A 12,890-nucleotide genomic window follows, 5' to 3' on the forward strand; every position below is an offset into this window, starting at 1 on the left:
GGAGCCGGTAGGCCATTCAGCGCATATTCATCTTATTTAAATAGATAAAAATTTGATTAAAACAGTAAAAACAATAAGCACTCACAAAAACACATCAGAACAAGGTACACTCACAAGCATTCATATACACAATTTTGAATTTCATAAAATAAATTGTAAATTTCATAAAATAAATTGATGTCTTATAAACTTTATAACATTCTTCACATGAGCTTCCTCCCCTAAAATTTCTTTAAAAGATAAATTTGTTAAAAAGTTTCCCTTGCACTTATTAGATTGATTGATTGATTTATGAAATTTTTGGCTCGAAGGCCAAGCGCCGGAACCGGTAGGCCATTCAGCGCATATTTATCTTATAGATAAAAATTAAAGTAAAACAGTAAAAACAGTAAACATTCACAAAAACACATCACAATAACACACACTCATAAGCATTCACATACACAATCTTAAATTTCATAAAATAAACCGATGTCTTTCAAAAACATTCTTCACTTGACTGATTGATTTATGATTGATTTATTGATTGATTTATGGAGTTTTTGGCTCGAAGGCCAAGCGCCGGAGCCGGTAGGCCATTCAGCGCATATTTATCTTTTAGTTTAAAAAATAAAATAAATAAAATTCAAGTAAAACAATTAAAACAATAGACATTCACGAACACACTTCAACAACACACACTCACAAGCATTCACACACACAATTTTAAATTTCATAAAATAAATTTGTCTTTTAAAAACTTTAAAACGTTCTTCACACAACCTTCCTCCCCTAAAATTTCTTTAAAAGATAAATCTGTTAAAAAATTTGCCCTGCGCTTATTAGAGAATGCAGGGCACTGAACTAAAATGTGTCTTATTGTCAAAACTACTTGGCAAGTGGGACATTGGGGGGGCCAGCCTTTCTGCCCCACTTGCCATTAAAAATTTATGTGTAATGTAGGAATGGCCAATTCTCAGTCTTGTCAAGACAATGCTTGACCTTCTGTCCAAAGGAGGACACTTCCAAGGGTTCACTAAGGGATGAATTTCTTTTAATTTATAACTGCCGTCCAGCCTTGTCCATTGCTCTTGCCACTTCTTCATTATATAACAATAGATCACTTGTTTCAAGTCCGTATGTGGGACTTTTCGGTCTGCTATATGGGTGAGCCTAGTGGCGGCTTTGGCTGCAGCATTGGCCTTTTCATTTCCAGTGACACCCACATGGGATGGCACCCCGCAAAAGTGATTGATTGATTTATGGAGTTTTGGCTCGAAGGCCAAGCGCCGGAGCCGGTAGGCCATTCAGCGCATATTTATCTTTTAGTTTAAAAGATAAAATAAAAATAAAATTCAAGTAAAACAATTAAAACAATAGACATTCACGAACACACTTCAACAACACACACAATTTTAAATTTCATAAAATAAATTTGTCTTTTAAAAACTTTAAAACGTTCTTCACACAAGCTTCCTCCTCTAAAATTTCTTTAAAAGGTAAATCTGTTAAGAAATTTGCCCTGCGCTTATTAGAGAATGCAGGGCACTGAACTAAAATGTGTCTTATTGTCAAAACTACTTGGCAAGTGGGACATTGGGGGGCCAGCCTTTCTGCCCCACTTGCCATTAAAAATTTATGTGTAATGTAGGAATGGCCAATTCTCAGTCTTGTCAAGACAATACTTGACCTTCTGTCCAAAGGAGGACACATTCAAGGGTTCACTAAGGGATGAATTTCTTTTAATTTAGAACTGCCGTCCAGCCTTGTCCATTGCTCTTGCCACTTCTTTATTGTATAACAATGGATCACTTGTTTCAAGTCCGTATGTGGGACTTTTCGGCCTGCTATATGGGTGAGCCTAGTGGCGGCTTTGGCTGCAGCATTGGCCTGTTCATTTCCAGTGACACCCACATGGGACGGCACCCAGCAAGAGTTTACTTTTATCTTCTTTCTGTTGTTTATGAGAATCAGCCATTCCTGTATTTCTTGCACTTAAAAATGATGAGGCAACAAATTATTTACAGAGGATAGAACGCTCATGGAATCCGTAAAAATAACAACGTTCCTACCACACGGAACAGAATTAAAAATAAACTTCAGGGCATTGCTGACTGCCAGCAGTTCAGCAGTAAAAACAGAGATAAAATCAGGCAACTTTCTCTTTAAAACTGTGCTATCAGTTACAACAGCACAACCAACACCGTCTTGGGATTTTGATCCATCTGTATAAATTAAAATTGCATCAGCATGTACTGATAAATGTTCTAAAAATTCATTTTTTAGCACTACAGCAGTTCTGTTTTTCTTCTTTAGAGGACATATTTCAGTGGGGCATTGGTTCCAAGGAGGGAATCTGGGAGGCGTGATCTCAGCAATTGTGTTAGGAACAAGTCCTACCTTCTCTGTCCCAACTTCACATCTCACTTCTAAAGGTTTCGGCAGAGTACTTTTCCTTGGAGCTCTGTCTACCGGCTGCTTTACAAATTTGAAGTTTGGATTCTGTTTGGATGTCAAGACACAAGATATATATCTAAGGCTTAATTCCTCCCTGCGAATATACAGGGGAGGAATTCCTGCGTCCACATACAAGCTATCCACTGGAGATGTTCTATAGGCTCCAGAACAGATCCGTAAAGCCATATTGTGGACTATATCAAGCTTCTTTTGTGAACTTTTACATGCCGATCCATAAATTTGACATCCGTAATCTATTTTGCTAAGGCACAATGTTTGGTAAAGCCTTATTAAAGTTACACGATCTGCTCCCCAGTTGAAACGAGACACTACTTTTAGTATATTAAGTCGCTGTTTGACAGTGTATACAACCTCGTTTATGTGATTTGTGAATGTCAACCTTTTATCCAATACCAGACCCAAGTATTTTACTTCATCTTCATACGGTAATATGACACCCTCTAAGAATAGTGTTGGTATTTCTTCCTTGCGTCTTAGTCTGGAAAACCTTATGGCTTTGGTTTTTTCAGCAGAGAATCTGAAGCCCCTGCAGTTAGCCCATGTTGTTGCCAAGTTAATAACCTCTTGAATCTTTTGGCCCGTTTCTAATGTTGTCGATTTGCTGCACACAATAGCGAAGTCATCAGCATAAGCCAATCCATGAACTCCTGTGGGAACTTGTTCTAATAAACTATTAATGGCTATGCTGAAGAGTGTAGGACTCAGAACACTTCCTTGGGGAATCCCTTCCTCTTGAAGATATGCACAAGAGAAAGAAGAGCCCACTCGGACTTTTAGATAATGGTCAGATAAGAAGTCCTTTAAACAATTTAACATATTACCTCCGATACCCCACTCTGCAACTTGCTTCAGAATGCCTCCCCACCAGGCAGTATCGTAGGCATTTTTCAAGTAAAAAAACACACCAATGCTAGAGTTCTCAATTGCGAAGGCATTCTCAATCTCACGAGTGATAAAAAGTAAGGGGTCCAGAGTTCACTTATTTCTTCTAAATCCAAACTGTCTGTTAGATAGCAGATTTTTAGATTCCAAAAACCAAACTAAACGCGTATTAACCATTCTTTCATAGATCTTACAAATGCAGCTTGTGAGAGCAATAGGTCTGTAACTTTGTGGGTCATGAGGGTCTTTTCTTGCCTTTAAGATTCCTATGATGATTGAAGTCTTCCAAGATTTAGGAGAAGATCCACAAGACCAAAATTTGTTCAGCACATTTAAAAGGAATTTCTTCGACGATATGGATAAGTGACCAACCATGGAATAAAGAATGTCATCCTCTCCAGGAGAGGTTGGAGAGGATAGAGATAAAGCATGATCCATTTCATCCAAGGTGAAGAGAAGATTATATGCCTCCGAGTTCGTATTGGTAGGAGGAATAATCGTGGTCTTGGCTCTAATTCTTCTGAAATCATCTGAATAATGTAGTGGGCTTCAAATATCAGCATAATGTCTTCCAAAAGCCTCTGCTACTTCTCTTGTATCTGATATAAAACAGTCATTTATCTTCAGAATGGGTAAGGGAGATGGAGTAAACTTTCCTTGTAATTTTCGAATCCTATTCCATACTAAGGTAGGGGAAGAGTCACATTTCAATTCGCTAATATATTTAATGAAGGATTCCCTCCTTGCTTTCTTGAAGATTTTCTTCTGCTTTGCTCGAGCTCTTCTGTACGTTATCTTATTGACTAAACAAGGGTATCTCCGATATCTCTTATAGCAAGTTCTTGTCATCTTTCTGCTTATAGCACATTCATCACTCCACCAGGGGACTACTGGGCAAAGAGGTTTACCACCTGTCCTAGGAATGGAAAAGAAAGCACCAGAAAGTATCATGTCTACCAGGTAGTCATATGCATCACAGTTACTACCAAAATCACTAGTCTTATAATTAATCTCTGTGGATCTCCTAAATAATTCCCAATTAGCCTCTCCTGTCTTCCATTTAGGTAAGCAACAGGAGGGAGTGTTCTTTAAATATTTCATATGGATAGGCCAGTGGTCGCTACCATGTAATTCTTCATCTATTGACCAACTGCAGTCTAATCTTAAGGATGATGAACAAATAGTTAGGTCTATAGCAGAACTTGAGTTGTGAAAGACATCAAACCTAGTTTTGGAACTCATTCATCAAAATGACATCGTTACTATCAATAAATTCTTCAATTATATTGCCCCAGGAGTCACACCTTGATTCACCCCATAGAGGATGCTTGGCGTTAAAGTCACCCATTAGAATAAAAGGCTCAGGGAGCTGGTCAACCAAAGATTGTAGGTCATTTAACTCAAACTGACGGGGGTGCTTATATATGTCTATGAGTCGATCTTCCAGTTCAGGTTCCAAATATAAAGAACATAAAGTGATCCATTTAGTGGTAAAGATTTGTACTGCACAAGCCTGCAACACCGAATGTAGGTGGACACTTCTGTGGTTTACACATTTCTTAACAATGATACCAGTACCTCCATGGGCACGGCCCCCAATCATAGGAGATCTGTAAAATTTATAATTAAGTCCAACATTAGGGGATATATTGCCAAGCATAGTTTCTTGCAGACAAAAAACAGACATATCATGTTCTTTAAAGAGAATCCCAACCTGCTCTCGATGAGAATTAAAATCTTGCATATTCCATTGAATTATGGACATTATACTGTTTTCTTTTTCTTTTTGGGGTCTACTGGTCTGGTAAGAGAAGTCTGGGAGAAAGAGGGTTTACAAGGTGGGTTCTTTTCTAATTTCTTTGTTTTCGCGGGCGGCATCCTCCTCTCTGACGATGGTCCAACAGACGATGTAGAGTCCGGGTTATTAGTTTCTTTCTTAGATTGCTTATCACGATTTGGGGAAAAAGATGGAGATGAGGGTGGACTGTGGAGTCTTTTACTGCACACAGCTTCAGACTCCATAGCTTTGATTCTGTGTGCCTCAACTGAGTGAGGCACAACAGTCTGTGATCCCTTTATTGCCCCCCCCCCCCCCCGAGTTTGGAAGTTTGACTGATTGAGAGGAGGCTTTATTAGAGGAACCCTGTGGGGTTTCAGCAATGAGAACTTTAGGTGCCCCTCTAGATGGGGCAGGAGACATTCCCTTAACTGGGGATGAGAGAACCTCCGCAGAGGAGGGTTGAGGAGTACTACAATTTCCAACTTGTGGAGAAGAAGGATTTGGTTTAGTAGTGACTCTTTCACGCTGAGGCTTGGGTTCAGCATTTGCTTGATCCTCATTGCTTCTGTGCACCTCTACTGAGTGAGGCACACTAGTCAGCAATCCCTCTACTGGGGAGTCCCCCAAGTCTGGAAGAGAGATTGCCTGAGAGGAGGCTTCATTACAAGAAGCCTGTGAGGTTTCTACAATAGAAACCTTAGGTGCCCCTCCAGATGGGGCAGGGGACACCCCTTCAACAAGGGGTGGGGAAACCTCCGCACAGGAGATTTAGAAGTATTACAGATTCCTAGTTGAGAAGAAAGACCATTAGGTTTCATAGTAACACTTTTACACTGAGGCTTGGGTTCAGTGTTAACAGAAGAATTCATATTGGCATTTCTATTTCTATTGCCTTCTACAGTTGGCTGATCCACTTTACTATTTGTTTTAACAACATCACTGTATCTTTTGGAATTACTTAATAGTCTTTTAGCATGTCCTACACTTATATGTTCTGCATGAGCTTTTAGTAGTATTTCCTGTTCCTTCTTATAAATTACACAGTTCTTATCTCTGGCATAATGCTCTTCTTTACAATTTATACAAACTGCTGGGCGGGAACAATCCCCATGCTCAGGCTGAGCACATATCAAACATACTTTGTCTCTTGCACATCTGTGGGAAGGATGGCCAAAACTATAGCAGTTAAAGCACTGAAGGGGACGGGGCTTAAACTGCTTCACATAAACAATCTCTTTTTCTGTCTCTACATAATGAGGTAGATCTTCACCACAAAAACTTAGGATAATCATAGAAGAACGAGGGATTTTACCAACCTTCCAAACATTAGTTGGGCACATTTCTAAAATCTCTTCTTCATCAATGTCATACAGATCTCTATTAAAAATTACCCCTTTGGCATAACTAAAGGTATAGTGGGGTTTGACTTCCTTAATGTCGGATTTCTGTTTCAAGTTAAGCACCATGGCAGCTTGTTCATAAGATTTTACATGAATTAGGAAGGAATTTCTTCCAAATCGTGATACCTGGGAGTTATTCAAATTACCACAGCCAAGGTGACTCTTCAAGAATCTTCTAAACTCGAACAAGTTAGCATGTTCTTTTGCAAGAGTGACAATAAGTCACTTAGATTGGGAGGCCTCTGCACACTTTCCTTCCTTTCCTCTACTGGGATTTCTGGATAAAAGATATCCATGTTAGGTGGCGCTCTAGCAACAAGTTGGGCCGAAGATTAATTCTCATTGCAATTATTATAATCCAAGCAGGCAGCAGCTGCATCCTGATTAGAAAGAAATGAGATCCAGACTAGCCAAGCTATAAAGTTGTCAGTTAGTTCAACTCTGATCTCTTTAATTTGTCCATATTTTAAATGTAATATTCTATGACTATTAGGGGCAGTATTTGATTGATTGATTTTATCGAAGTCCTTTTTCAAGCCGGAGTCATCAACTGGGGGTTTTATTTTTGCTGAGTCAATAGCATCAACATAAGGATTGGCAATATTAGAAGAGGAATCAGGGGGTTTAGGAGGATCAGGTGGTGGGGGTTTAGAATAGTTTGAACAGATGCCATGATCGTGTATATTTATGAGGCCACACCATATATTAAGAAAGAATGGGAAATGCATAGGAGATACTGCATTTGCCTGATGCTGCAAGCAATAAAAGAAAAGTCTCTGCAGAGTCGGGAGGTTCCAGAAACGACTATTTACATGTGCAGGGCCTCGGAGGTGAGTTGGAGACTTTGTCAACCCGGGGTTTGTCCTCTTTTGTTTTGTCCCATTTGGGATGGGTCCGGCATAGTCACTCTGCCTGTGTACTGGATAGGGAGAAAGGAAGTCGTTAGCCTAGTACCTGCCCTGCAAACATGCATTCCCCAGTCGGTGAGCTTTCGGCCCTCGCAGGGAGTAGTGACCTCATGGTATACATCCCCACTTGACTAGGTTCAGACATGTAGCTTGGGAGTCACCAAGATACCAGAACCTTCCTTAACAAGTATTAGAGAAAGATGGTGAAAAAGGAGAGTTGGGTAGCAAATATGAAGAATAGGGATAGGGGAGTTCACTAAGCAAAAGGGTGAGGGACCCCCTATCTATTCACAGAAAAAAGTGGTCACAGTTTTCGTCTGGTAGCTTAGGGCTGACCTCTCCAGTATGGTTGCACCTGGCTGGCACAGCTCAGCCCATCCTTGCTACACCACGGAAGCCCCCCATCCTTGCTACACGGAAGCCCCCCATCCTTGCTACACGGAAGCCCCCCCCCATCCTTGCTACACGGAAGCCCCCCCCCCCACTACATCAAAGTACTGGGCCTCGGGGGGGGGGAGTGCTCTCAGAGCAGCATTGTGGCTAGTATATGACAGCCAGGCTTCCCAAGAATTTCCAGGTTCAGCATAACACATACGGATTTCTGTAATTTTACCATAGCGACCAAAGCACTTCGTAAGAGTCTCATAGTTACAGGACTTAGGAAGCTGGAGGATATGGACCACAGACAAGTTTTTCACATTCTTGATTTCCAAAGCTCTGGAGGAGGGAGAACCCAACCCAGTAGTAAGTTTTACCACATTATCTTTACTAGTGGAATCTTAATGCTGTCCTTCATTAGGTTGGTTAGTTGGTTTATGAGTTATAGGCTCAAAAGCCAAGCACTGGAGCATCAAAGGCTATTCAGCGCTATGAAAGCTAAAAGGCGGATGAGAGCTAAAAGTTCAGTGATTTCATTAAAAAGATAATAAAATTGAAAATTACAGTGCGTTTTAATAGGTGATAAAACTTGATAAGCTTTAAAAATCTGACCACATGGGCTACTTCACAGTTATCATCAAGCAAGTCCGTCATGGACTTGCCTGTGATTGAACATGCTCATCGTTCACGTTGAAAACATATGCACTCCGTTAAAAAGTGCTGTACAGTAGAAGCCCGATTTAACAAACTAATTCAGCCAAGGTCCAGTCCGCTAAATTGAATTTTCCGTTAAATTGAGCGAGTGAGCGTTGGTGTAACAGTGTTGCCAGAGCGGATTATAAAAATGATACATACCTAAAAATTCCCTAGTGTACACACACACACATACAGTATATATATTATTGTAAGTGAATTATAGGCAGCACAATCGTGAATTGCAAACAAACAGCAATGTGCAGTAATTTGTTGCAACATGTGTGTGTATTTACCTAGTTGTATTTTACGGGAAGGGGAGCTATGCTCGTGGTGTCCCGTCTTCATATCTCATTTTATCTAAACTATTTTTAAATTCATGTATTGTTTTTACACACACCACTTTCTCATCTAACTTGTTCCAACTGTCTATTACTCTGTGAGGAAAGCTGTTCTTTTTCACATCTCTTCTATAGCTGTCTTTCTTGATTTTCTTTCCGTGTCCTCTTGTATTTCTATCATCCCATTTTATCAGATTCTATCAATAACTTCTATGCCTTTCATGATTCTGTAAATAGCTATCAAATCTCCTCTCTCTCTTCTTTGCTCTAGTGTCTGCAGTTCAAGTTTTGCTAGTCTCTCTTCATATGATAGTTTTGAGAGTGTTGGTGCCAATTTTGTAATTGCTCTTTGTATTCTTTCAAGTTTTTTTTTATTTATTTTTTTGTACTTGGTGACCACATCATTGCAGCATATTCCAATCTTGGTCTTATCAGAGTGATTAGAATTTTCTTCACCATTTCTTCATCAAGGTATGTAAATGCCACTTTAATTGTTCTTATTAAATTACAAGTTTCTCCAAAAATCTTATTTATGTTTCTCAGGTGACATATTATTCATAACAAAGACTCCCAGGTCCTTCTCATTTTCTACTTTTTATATCCTTCTTCTCCCAATTTATATGATCCTGTTATTCTGTTTTTGCTTTTTCCAAATTCCATTATACTACACTTTTTAGTGTTGAACTCCATCTCCCACTTCCTACTCCATTCCCATACTTTATTTAGATCACTCTGTAGTGACTCACAATCTTCTTCCGTGTTCACTTTTTTTAATAGTTTTGCATCATCTGCAAAGAAGCTCATATAACTTTCAATTTCTTCATCCATATCATTAATATATATAGCAAACATTATTGGGGCCAGAACTGTTCCTTGTGGAACACCGCTTATTACGTCATCCCATCTTGAGTGTTTGTCTCTTATCACTACTCTCATTTTTCTTTCTTGCAAAAAGTCTTCCATCCATTTAAGCAGTTTGCCCTGTATTCCTCCTTCAGTTTCTAATTTCTTAAGCAACTTCTTATCTGGTACTTTGTCAAAGGCTTTTTTTAGGTCTAGAAATGCACAATCAGCCATCTCTTTCTTGTATTATATCTATGTGTGCGTGTGTGTGTGTGTATTTACCTAGTTGTATTTTGCGGGAGGGGAAGCTATGCTTGTGATGTCCCGCCATTGTATCTCGCAGTGTCTAGTTTGTTTTTAAACTCATGAATGGTTTTTGCGCATACTATTTCATTATCCAGTTTGTTCCAAGTGTCCAAAACTCTGTGGAAAACTGATTTTCTTCAGTTCTCTTCTATAGCTGTTTTTTTCTTTTCTTTCCATGTCCTCTTGTGGTTTTTTTTGTCCCAGTTAAGTAAGTTCTCTCTATCAAGTATCTCTGTGCCTTTCATGAATCTGTAGATGGTCAATAGGTCACCTCTCTCTCTTCTTTGCTCCAGTGTCGGTAACTCCAGTTTAGCCAATCTCTCCTCGTATGATAGGTTTGCAAGTGCAGGTGCCATTTTTGTAGCTGCTCTTTGGATTCTTTCTATTTTCTTTATATTCTTTTTGGTACTGGGGGACCACAATGTCGCCGCATACTCTAATCTAGGCCTTATCAATGTAACCAATATTTTTTTTATCATGTCTTCGTCCAAGTATGTAAATGCCACTTTTATTAATCTTAGCAAGTTGTAAGTCTCCCCGACAATTTTGTTAATCTGTATATCATAGGACAAGTCGTTCATGATAATTACACCCAAATCTTTTTCGGATCCTACTTTCTTTACTTCCTTGGTTCCAATTGTATATTTTCCTGATATTCTGTTTTCGCTTTTTCCAAACTCCATTATGCTACACTTCTTAGTATTAAAGTCCACTTCCCATTTCTGACTCCAGTTCCATACCCTATTTAGGTCTTCTTGCAGTGCTTCACAGTCCTCATCAGTTTCTACTTTCCTTAACAGTTTGGCGTCAACAGCAAAGAAGCTCATGTAGCAGTTCACGTCCTCGTCCATGTCATTCATATAGATAGCAAACATTATTGGTGCCAGTACAGATCCTTGCGGTACTCCACTGATCACCTCTTTCCAATCTGAATATTTTTCTCTGAGCACTACTCTCATCTTTCTACCAGTCAGAAAGTCCTCCATCCATTTTAGTAGGTTTCCTTGTATTCCTCCTATGTGTTCCAGTTTTTTTTTTTAGTAATTTTCTGTGTGGTACTTTGTCAAAGGCTTTTTGCAAGTCTAGGAATGCACAATCAACCCATCCATTTCTTTCTTGCACTATGTCTATTAGTCTTGAGTAAAAGCATATTAAGTTTGTGGTGTATGATCTTCCTTATCTGAACCCGAATTGTCTTGGGTTTAATATGTTGTTGTCTTCCAGATGTTTTACCCATCTATTCTTGATTATTTTCTCACAAATTTTGGCTATAGTGCTTGTTAGTGATACTGGCCTATAGTTGGTGGGTTCTTCCTTGTTTCCTCCTTTATATATTGGTACAATGTTAGCATTTTTCCAGTCCTTGGGTATCTTTCCTTCTTTGAGTGAGCTGTTTATTAAGATGTGTATTTTGTCTGTTAGTTCTTCTTTGCACTCCTTTAGAATCCAATTTGCAATACCATCCGGGCCATGTGATTTTCTGACGTCCAGTCTTGATAGATGTTCTGATATTTCTTTTAGTGATGTTGTAAACTCACTCATGTGGGGAGATTGCTTGTTATTATCTATGTCCCAATTTTGTATTTTCTCTCTGGTGATTGTTCATGACTTCGGCTATCTCTAAATCTTCTGTGTATTCTCTATTTCCTTGGCATAGTTTCACCATTTCCTGTTTGGTTTTAAGTTTACCATTCACATACCGATAGAATAGCTTGGGTTGATCTTTGCATTTGTCTATAATGTCCTTCTCATGGTTCCTTTTTTCCTCTCTTCTCACATTAACATACTCATTTCTACAGTTTATATAAATTTGTCATTTGCTTTGTTTTTTGTCTTCTCTCCACTTTTTCCAAGCTTTGTCCCTTGGTACATGCCTGTTTACCCCTTCATTGTAATTATCCATCAATATATTCCATTTCTCTTCCACTGTTGTCTCTTCCCTATAAATTTTTTCCCAGTTTGCATTCCGGAAGAATGTCTTTAGTTTTGCAAAGTCTGTTTTGTTATACATCAATCTTCCTTTCCTATGCTTTTCGTTCCTCTCCATGTCTATTTCTTCCTTTAGTACAGTTTCGATGAGTACATGGTCACTCTTTCCAATTGGTGTCTCGTACTGGACTTTATCCACCATTTCAGGTTCTGTTGTAAATATTAGATCTAGTTTCGATGGCTCTTCATTGTTTCTGTACCTTGTGTTTTCACGGACCCATTGGGTCATTGTGTACTCCATGGTCATGTCTAGCAGTACATTGCCCCACGAGTCATCTCCTCCTTGCACTGTCATGCTGTCCCAACAAATTTCTTTGCAATTGAAGTCCCCCATAATTACCAAATTACCCTTACCCATTAGTATCTCATTTAGTGATTTTCTTGTATCTTCTAGCATTTTTGTATGTTATTTTTCTTTCCAAGCATTCGTTTTTGGAGGCAGATAGGTCACCACAAACTTTCTGCTTTTCATATTCTTGCCTTCGACTTTTATCATGATCAGTTCAACATTACCTTTGCCCTCTGCAATTTTTGTCACCTTTAGGTCTTTCTTGGCCAAGAACATGATTCCCCCTCGCTGTTTCTTGTCCCTGTTTTATATCCAGTAATTGTATAGACCTTGTCCAATAACGATGGATGGTATTTCACCTCTTAGTTTAGTCTCTACAATTCCCATTATGTCTGGTTTTGCTTCTAACAGATAATCATTGAGTTCATTCAGTCCTGAAATTAGTCCGTCAATGTTGGTATAGGCCACTTTTAATTTTCTTCCTTCTCCCTGGTTTCTTCTGTCCTTGGTTTTTTCATTTTGATGCGCCATTGTCTTAATCTCAAGTCTATTACTCTCCACTGGAATTCTTTGCATTCTGTCTCCGTTCTCATCAAGTTTTTTTCCTTTGCTTCTTCTCTTAGT

The 12,890-nt window shown here is 39.0% G+C and overlaps 1 protein-coding gene across 4 annotated transcripts in view; it reads right to left on the reverse strand.

Annotated features, from left to right (window-relative positions):
- Positions 1-12,890, reverse strand: part of LOC143036416 (putative ATP-dependent RNA helicase vasa-like) — a 388,960-nt gene that overhangs the window by 238,048 nt on the left and 138,022 nt on the right. The gene's annotated exons all lie outside the window — the stretch shown is intronic.

The sequence above is a fragment of the Oratosquilla oratoria genome, chromosome 20, assembly GCF_046742065.1.
Source record: "Oratosquilla oratoria isolate Oo_2021 chromosome 20, ASM4674206v1, whole genome shotgun sequence".
In the NCBI taxonomy this organism is placed as follows: domain Eukaryota; kingdom Metazoa; phylum Arthropoda; class Malacostraca; order Stomatopoda; family Squillidae; genus Oratosquilla; species Oratosquilla oratoria.